This window comes from Peromyscus eremicus, chromosome 19 (genome assembly GCF_949786415.1).
Source record: "Peromyscus eremicus chromosome 19, PerEre_H2_v1, whole genome shotgun sequence".
NCBI lineage: Eukaryota > Metazoa > Chordata > Mammalia > Rodentia > Cricetidae > Peromyscus > Peromyscus eremicus.
Window position 1 is genome coordinate 28,077,201 of NC_081435.1, and position 8,738 is coordinate 28,085,938.

The 8,738-nt window shown below is 50.1% G+C and overlaps 1 protein-coding gene across 1 annotated transcript in view; it reads right to left on the bottom strand.

Moving 5' to 3' along the window:
• The window catches only part of Fgf1 (fibroblast growth factor 1), an 85,216-nt gene extending 76,960 nt beyond the window's left edge, over positions 1 to 8,256 (bottom strand). The window contains exon 1 of the mRNA XM_059246227.1: positions 8,114 to 8,256. The gene's annotated coding sequence lies outside the window, so the exon portion shown is untranslated. The remainder of the gene's footprint in view (positions 1 to 8,113) is intronic.
• Positions 8,257 to 8,738: the final 482 nt, after the last annotated feature.

The window sequence follows — 8,738 nt, forward strand, 5'->3', positions numbered from 1 at the left end:
ACAAGGACTGGTTCCTGCCTGCCAGGCTTTTGTTCTACTAGAATAGGCAAGAACAATGTTTCTAAAATTTGGCAAGACAACCACTGTTTGGGGTAAGCTCACAGAGGAAGAGACAGGCTAAGACTGGAGTAACGGGAAGCCTCTTTGAGGTAAGGCCCGAGGCTGAGAATAAACAAAACAAGACACTCTGCTATGTGAGGAACTCTAAGAGGAGCATTCCAAGCCGATGGCAACAGTTGCAAAGCCTCGGAGGCAGGAAAGGGCCAGCAGAGGAAAAGAAGGGAGTCCACGGGGGCTCGAGGGGTGTCCTCAAGTCCCTCATGGCTGCTCCCTCCCCTCCCAAGTTACTCCATGAGTTCACCCTTGCTTAGCCATCTCCAGTGTCTCTCTTTAAATCCAGAGGAGGCAGGGATTCCTTCTGTGGCAGACAAGGAACGTGCAAGGAAACTGCATTTGGTTTTCTATAGCAGACTTTGTGACCAGGGACTTCTTTCTAGGACATTTGTTACTGGTGAGTTTCCCAGGGAAGGGACTGCAGTGTGGAGTAGTCAGGTACCTGGTGGGACGGCAAATACAAACCAGGGTCCCACCCCTAGGCCCGGTGCACTGCCTTTTTTTTTTTTTTTAAATCTTTCTAAACAGGCTCCACCTATGTAGCCCATGCTGGTCTTGAACTCTGATCCTCTCGCCTCAGCCTCCCAAGTGCTACAGTTTCTTCCTTTTTTTTTTTTTTTTTGGTTTTTTGAGACAGGGTTTCTCTGTGTAGCTTTGTGCCTTTCCTGGAACTCACTTTGTAGACCAGGCTGGCCTCGAACTCACAGAGATCCGCCTGCCTCTGCCTCCCGAGTGCTGGGATTAAAGGTGTGTGCCATCACTGCTCAGCGCTCACAGCTTCTTATATGATGTCATAGCTAAGACACATTTATCTTTGTAGCCTTTGCATTTCCCCACCCAGCAACTTCTGTCCCTTTTCATACCTGTCCCCACCAGCTTTCTCTTTTGTTGATTGTCACTCTGCTCTGTCCCCTCCTTTGCCCACCTTTGCCCACCATCCCCAGCGCTTGCTGAACAATTGGATCCCCAAATGTGTATACCAGTTCTTGCTACTGCTGGCGGAGCAGAAGCAGAAAGCAGAGGCTCTGTCCCCAGGACCGTTGTGTCCTTCCTGTGAGATCCAGTCACCTGAAGTATGACCCCTGCCTGGCTGCCTAGTTTATGAATGGGATCTACTGACCACAGACAACTTATCTGCTGTGGTTTGAATGTGAAATGTCCCCCATGAGCTCACATTTGAATCTGTCCCCAGCTGCGAGTGCTGTTTGGAAGGCTGCGGAGCCTTGACAGAGGAAGCAGGTCATCAGAGGTGGGCCGTGAGGTTGTGCAGACTGGCCCTACCTTCTGTCTCTCTTGGATTCCTGTCCACAGGTGCAGTGTGGTCAGCTGTCCTGCCCTCGTACCAGACATGCCTTCCCTGTCTTGATGGACTCTATTTCTTACTCTGTAAGCCAAAATAAACCCTCCGGACCTAAGCTGCTTCCTACCAGGCATTTGATCACAGAAAGGAAAAGTCATTGATACACTGTGTCTATTCAGACACTTGGATAGCCACGGCTGAGGGAGCGCTGTGACTGAACTCTGTTCTCTTCCCCTTGGATCCTGCAGCTTTGTGAAGTTGAGGAGCTGACATCCAGCTCCTGGGCTCCTTGCTGCTGCCCCACACCAGCGCCTCTAGCCTTGTTTTGAAATGAGTCACACCCTCTAAGCCAGCGGTTCTCAACCTGTGGGGTTGCGACCCCTTTGGCGGGTCTGGTATCAGATATCCTGCATAGCAGATATTTACATTATGAATCATAACAGTAGAAAAATTACAGCTATGAAGTAGCAGTGAAATAATTTTATGATTGGGGGGTCACCACAACATGAGGAACTGTACCGAAGGATCTCCGCATTAGGAAAGTTGAGAACCACTGCTAAGCTTTCTGTGGTTTCACAGCTTAAGCACCTGTGATGGCTATTCATGGCTGGCAACTTGACACACTTGGGAAGCGGGAACCGCAAACGAAGAATTGCTGCCATCAGATTGGCCTGTGGGCGTGTCCGTGGGGGCATTTTCTTGACTGCTAAGTGGTGTAGGAGGGCCAACCCCACTGTGGGCAGTGTCATCCTCTAGCAGGTGGTCCTGGGTTTTTATAAGGGAGCTAGCTGAGCAGAAGCAGGAAGCAAGCCGGTCAGCAGCGTTCCTCCGTGTCCTCTGCTTCAGTTTCTGCCTCCAGGTTCCTGCCTTGAGTTCCTGCTTTGGCCTCCCTTGAAGACAGGCTATCACCTGTCATCCCAAATTGTTTTTAGTGTTTACCCAACAACAGAGAAGGCATGAGAACAGGGTTTGGCTTGCTCCCTGGCTGCGGGAAGTTCCCGCAAGTGAGCTGCATGAACTTGTCATGGTCATTACTAGCACTCATAAACCCTACCACAATCCCCACTTCAGTCCTTCCTCCTCCCTCCTTCTCTTCCTCTTCCCCCCTCCCTCCTTCTCTTCAGTCCTACCCTCCTGAGCCTTGGGCCGTTTTGTACTCTCAAGAGCAACACTTAAGACAGCAGAAAGAAAGGCACTCAGAGTTGAAATTCTCAAGTGTTGCCCTAACTTGGCACAGTGTGTGGACCTTCAGCTAGAACATTCCAAGGTCAGGGCGCAGAGGAAGCACTCAGAACATGGCTTCCTATATGACTTGACTTGGCCAGGGCTGCTGAGGAAGGTCCACAGAATGGCTGGGAGAAACAACAGAAAGGTGTTTTCAGGTTGGCGCCTTCTGAGGGCTGTGAGAGACTCAGCTCCAGACTTCTCTCTCGGGAGGCTGTGTCTCCTCACATCCTTCTGTCTCTGTGTGCAACTTTCCCTTCTTTATAAGGACATCAGTCATTTTAACAACTTCATCATAACTCGGATATCACCGAGAAGACCCTGTTTCTAAATAGGGTCACATTCTGGGGTTCCAGGGGCTGGGGTGGTTTCAGCATGTGAATTGAACCTATCACTCCTGCTTCCACACACCTATTTCCCCACCCTTCTAACTTACTGAATGCAACAAGGGTAGAGGGCGTGGGAACATGCCGTCCTCTGGAGAAGTGCCATGTGAGCCTGGGAAAGGTAGGCAAGACAAGAAGGGGAACGAGAAAAGGGCACCCCACCTAAGGTGAGAAAGGAGGGCTGAACCTGCAAACACAGAACAGCCTCTCACTTATGCATTTGGACTCGGCCAGTGATGAGTTCAAATCCTGGCTCCATAGTTGCCTGGTGACGGGCCCATGTCTTGCATTAGTGAGATGTGTGTAGTAACAGCATCTACCTTGTGGCGTTGTTGTGAAGGATTCATGAGAGAAGAGCACCATGGGAGCTGGGCCTTGTACACAATACTGTTGTTATACTAGGTCTGTCAGGCAAATCAGTGTGACAAGGAAGAGGCCAACTGCCACTCAGGCCACATACACACACAACTGTGTTCCCCTTATTGCTAATAAAGAGGGAGGACCCACAGTGGGTAGCCAGATCCAATACTTTCTAACTGTGGCCTGTGATCAAAGGCATAAGAACCATCTTGGCATCACTGAGGAAATGCACAGTCCTGGGTCCCCCGTGAACCACTGAATCACTTCTATGCATAGGAGTTAGAAATCTGATCTCTAAGGATTAAACCTAAGGCCTTGTGCATGCTGGATGGGCCCGCTCAGCTACCCCTCCTTCTTTCTATTTTTAGTTTTGAGATAGTCTCTTTAAATGCCCAGGCAGGCCTGCACCACTGAGCCCAGCGGGAATGGACCAGAGCACAGTTCCTGGAGGGGCAGAGCTGAGTCATGCCCATGAGTAACCCTCCATATCAGCATAGCCTCCTGCAGGGTAGGCATGCCTGTTCACACCTGTCGGCGTCACCAGCATTCCTTGACAGAGACTAGCAAGAGACACCCGATCTCTGGGGTAACATATGTGACATATGGATATACTCTTCAGAAAAGTCAAATCTTTCTCTTCACCATAAACTCGCCAGGTTAAGACACTTTGCTTCAGATTATCCATTCTTCCTATCTCTACAACCAAGGTTGCCCAATGTTACCCTCAGACTTAGCTCAGGCTGCTCTAAACTTAGGCAGAGAGTCCTGGTTCAGCATTCTTTCCATGCCTGAATCTTTTTTCCCCCCATTCCCTGTATTCTCTAGCCCCACCCACTCCCTGGTTCAGGAAGACTGGGGGCCACAGTACCTATGTAACCTGTCTTGTTTCCAAAGGTCCTGCCACCCAAGGCTGTCAGTGGTGTCTAGTCTTTGGACATTAAGACAGATAATGTCATCTACAAAGATCACAGTCAAGAACCATATATTGTTACAAAAAGAAAAAAGAAAAATCTCCCCCCCAAAAAAAAACCCTCCTCATAATGTTTTAAGTAAATTTATAATTTTATTTTGAGATGCATTCATGGTTATTCTGGAGTGCATGTGGCCAGTCAGCTTCAAGTTTGAGACTCTGCCCATGATAAAAGCTAGGGTTCTGCCATCTCTAAACAGTGGTTCCAAATTCTAGCCTATTCTCTAGGGTCTTCAGATGTCACCTGTTGCTAAATTCCTGTCACCAAGTTCCACTGGACTCTTAGGATGCCTCCCCAGGTAAGAGCACAGACATGTTGGACAGCCTGACTTGACTCTGCCCCTTGGTAGCTGTGGGACCACCCGTGAATGGCCCCTTCACTGAACCTCAGCCCTGCATCCATACCAGCCCCTGCTTCTCTGGGTTGTTGACAGGCTGAGCCCAGTGTCTGGATACAGAAAGGATGAGAAACACTGTTGACTAGGACAATAGCTGTTCTGTCTCCAGATCTTCACAAATGCAAACAGAGCCCCGTGCCAAAGCAAAAGTGCCAAAGGGTGGCACTTGGGCACCCCAGCTTCCTCAGGGCTCAGTAATGCCCTCTGAAAGCTAAGCAGCGGACTGAGGTTCTTACTCATTTGATCTTGCCCTTAACAAGGTTAGCATTTTGTCATCCTTCTTATAAACAAGGAAACCAAGGGGCAAGTCACGGCACTAATCAGTAACAGGGTCAGAATTTGGACCTCAGGCTGCCTTCCTGGAGAATCCATGCATTTAACCACCTGTGTGTGTGTGTGTGTGTGTGTGTGTGTGTGTGTGTGTGTGTGTGTGCTGTGTATATGTATATGTGTATGTAAATGTGTGTAGGTGCATGGGTACATATGTATTCATGTATATGGAGGTCAGAGGTTGATTTTAAATGTCTTCAATTGCTCTCCACCGTGTGTGTGTGTGTGTGTGTGTGTGTGTGTGTGTGTGTGTGTGTATTCATTCATGTGTGAGTGCAGGAATGCACTTGCTATGATGTGCATGTAGAGGTCAGAGGTCAACTTCGGGTGCTGGTCCTTGCCTTCCACCTTGTCTGAGATCAGAGTCTCTCTTTTCTTGCATATGCAGACTCTCTGGACCTCAAGCTTCTGGTGGTTTTCCTGTTTGTGCTTCCCACCTCACACAGGAGCCCTGAAATTACAGATGTGTGCCGCCACGCCTTTACATGGGAACAGGGGTCCAAACTCAGGTCCCTAAGGCATGTGTGGCAGTGACGACCCCCACTGAGCCCTCTCCCCAGCCCTGCATTGCTTCTTGTCACTGTGATTTAGGAAGGAAAACAGCTGGTATTCCCTCCTTTGCCTCTCCGTCTTCTCTCCCTACAGTCCCACGTCCCTAGAGCTGGCTCCTGTCCTCTGCCCTGGATTAACCTGTCATCCCAACCCTTTGCTGTTACCTGTGCACTCTACAGCTCCCTTCCCTTCTCGGTCTGGTGGGGCTGGAACCAGTCACCTCTGTTATGGGACACCTTGTTGATAGTTGATTAAAAAAAAAAAAAAACCTGCCTGTTTATGAATCCTTTCTTAAGGAAAAAGATGTACTCACTTGCAATCTATGTACAGTGAATAGACGTTTTATTTAAAGCAGAATATGTCCCTGGCATGAATGACTATGGATGGACTCCTGTCCTAGCAATTTAAACCAAGGAGAATTGTGTGAGTTAAGCAATGCCTTGGCAACAGGCAGAAGTGGGTGTAGTCTCTGCCCTCCTGGCAGCTGGCACATGGGGTGGCAGGTCCCTGATTAACTTATTCAGAGTCCACAGAATGCATGTCTGCAAAAAGGCTGGCTTCAGCGTCTCTCCCTAGGCTGGATATCTCTTCGCTAGTGTAGACCAAGTGTCCACCTGCCGTAACTTCTGAAAATAGCATTGGCATGGTTTGTACCACTCACCTGTGACTCAAACCACTTACCCATGACCTGCTTCCTTAAATCCTTTTAAGAACCAGACAAGGACATGTAAACACAAAACTTTTTTCTTACTTAACTTTTCATATATTCCTTTCAGTGTCTCATTAGCAAATCTACGTGTTCATACTTTAAAAGACAGTAACAACAAGGAGAAAGTGTTCCCGAGTCCTCAGCCAGCTGTCCTCAGCAGTAAACTGTTGAACTTGCCTTCCAAGATACAATTTTAAGAGGGGACTTTCCTGGGAAGCCTTCAGTCGTCAATGCAAAGAAAACAAAGGCTGAGGGAGTTTGTGGCTATGAATCAGAGTCTCCATCAAAAGCCACACTATTCACACCAAAAACGGTCCTTATGAAGGCAGCCCGCTCTTCGTGGATACCACCATCCCCCAAAGCAAGGCCATTTGTTCTCAGTCGTGTGTGTGTGTGTGTGTGTGTGTGTGTGTGTGTGTGTGTGTGGTGTGTACTCTCAGATACACACATCCATGTGCATGCAGAGGCCAGAGGCCAACCTTAGGTGTCCCTCCCCAGGAGCTGTCCACCCTGTGTCGTGCTTGTTTGTGTACTGATTCCTATTTCTGTTCTGTTTGAGCTTGGGTCTCTCGCTGACCTGGAGCTCAGTGAGTAGGCTGCACTGGCTGGCTGGCAAGCCCGAGGGATCTACCTGTCTCTACCTCCCTGGCACTGGGCTTTCAAGCATTCACCACTGAACCCAACTGAAAAGACAACAATAACAAAACCCCCAAAACACAAAAAATAGTGACTTCTGGAGATCCAATTCAAGCTTGTATGGCAAGCATTTGCCAGCTGAACTATCTTCTCAACATTTTGCCACAGCGCCAAGCCATAGCAGTAGCTGGGGGTGAGGGGAACAGAGCAGCCTCTCTTGGGATGCCTGTCTCCCCCCCTCCCCCCCAACTGCAGTCTGAGGAGGAGAGCAGAGGTCCTGGTCACCAAAGCGGACAGGAAGGAAGAGAAGGAACGGTGGATGCTAAATGGAGGCTTAAACTCAGCTGAGACCCAGGGAACTCTCAGGACTGAGATGGGAGGCGAGGTCTTTGCAAAATGGCCCTTAATTAAATACCTGAAATTCCTACACGGGCACCCAGAGGTCTGAGAGTCTCAAGGCCTTCTGTCTAGGAGCCTTGCACACTTTCGGTATGTACTAGTCCCTAGGAGCCTAAGGGAGGGATCCTGAGAGGAGCCTGCCGCTGTGAAAGAGGATCAGAAGGTAATGAGTAACTCGGGTGACAGTGCAGGGAGCACCAGAGTCCACCCCATTACAACCTTCAGCTTTTCTATGAAGCAGCCGATAAAAGCCTAACCTCCCCACGGGTTCCCCAAGGCAGCTGAGTTTCTAGGCTGTTGGGTAGATGGAGCATGACACAGCAAGACAGTGCCAGCCAGACCCACTGTGGTCATAGCTTTCAGCTTCCACAGCTCTCCAAGGCGGCATCCAGGGCTTCCGTCAATCAGATGGTCCCCACCCCCGCCGGTCTCCTTAGGCTGGCGTTGGTGGAACGATGATGATAGGGCAGCCGGGTGTAAGATTACTTTTGCAGTCTCTAACCTGTTATTTTTCCATGTCTGGACTCTCAGCAGGCCCTTCTTCCCGAGCCAGCTGCACCTCAGTTCAAGCCAGCCATAGGGGAGCCTATTCCATCCACGGGCAGGCACGCTGGCTCCCTGCTAACTGTTTAAAACACTTCTCTGTCCCTCTTTCTTCTCTTCCTACTTTATACACAGTCTAGAACAAACACAGCCAAACCCAGCTCTGGCTATAACACACCCCCTAATTCTTACCTGAAGGGCGGTCAGGCTGGGGGCTATTCTCACTCCACTTGCTCCCCAGGAGGCTGGGATCCGCTTGGTGGCCTTTGCTCTGGGTGTCACGGTTCCTGTGCCGAGGCTGCCTCTCCAGCCGGCTCTCTGAACCTCAGGATTACTGCAGCTCTGTGTGGGGAGAGGGACGGACGGGCTGTGGCATGCACATCAGGTTGCTGGCCCGCCTCCAGACACTATGCCAGTCCCAGAGGGCTGTGTGGGAAGCAGGGAGGTGGATGGGGGAGCAGAGAGCGCCGGCCTCTAGGTCTGCCTTTGGCCCTTGTTCATCAGCAGAGGGGCCCCGCCTGCAGACCACCGCACAGCCCCACCCCGCCCCACCGCGTCAGTACCCATGAAGCTCTAAGTGCCCCCAGCTCTTGACAGTCTGCAGCAGACCTGGGACTGCAGAGATGGCAGACAGTGACAGCAACTACCTTGGGTGTTATTTTAGCATGGTTTGTCTTGGGGCAGAAGCCCGAGCCCAGTGTACTACCGTCTGAGCAGAATCCTGTTTATTTTGAGGCCTCTGTCACCAGGGAAACAACTGGTAGTGTTGAAAGACACTCCTCTAAAAATCAGGCTGCTATGAAAGGGAGCCCTTTTC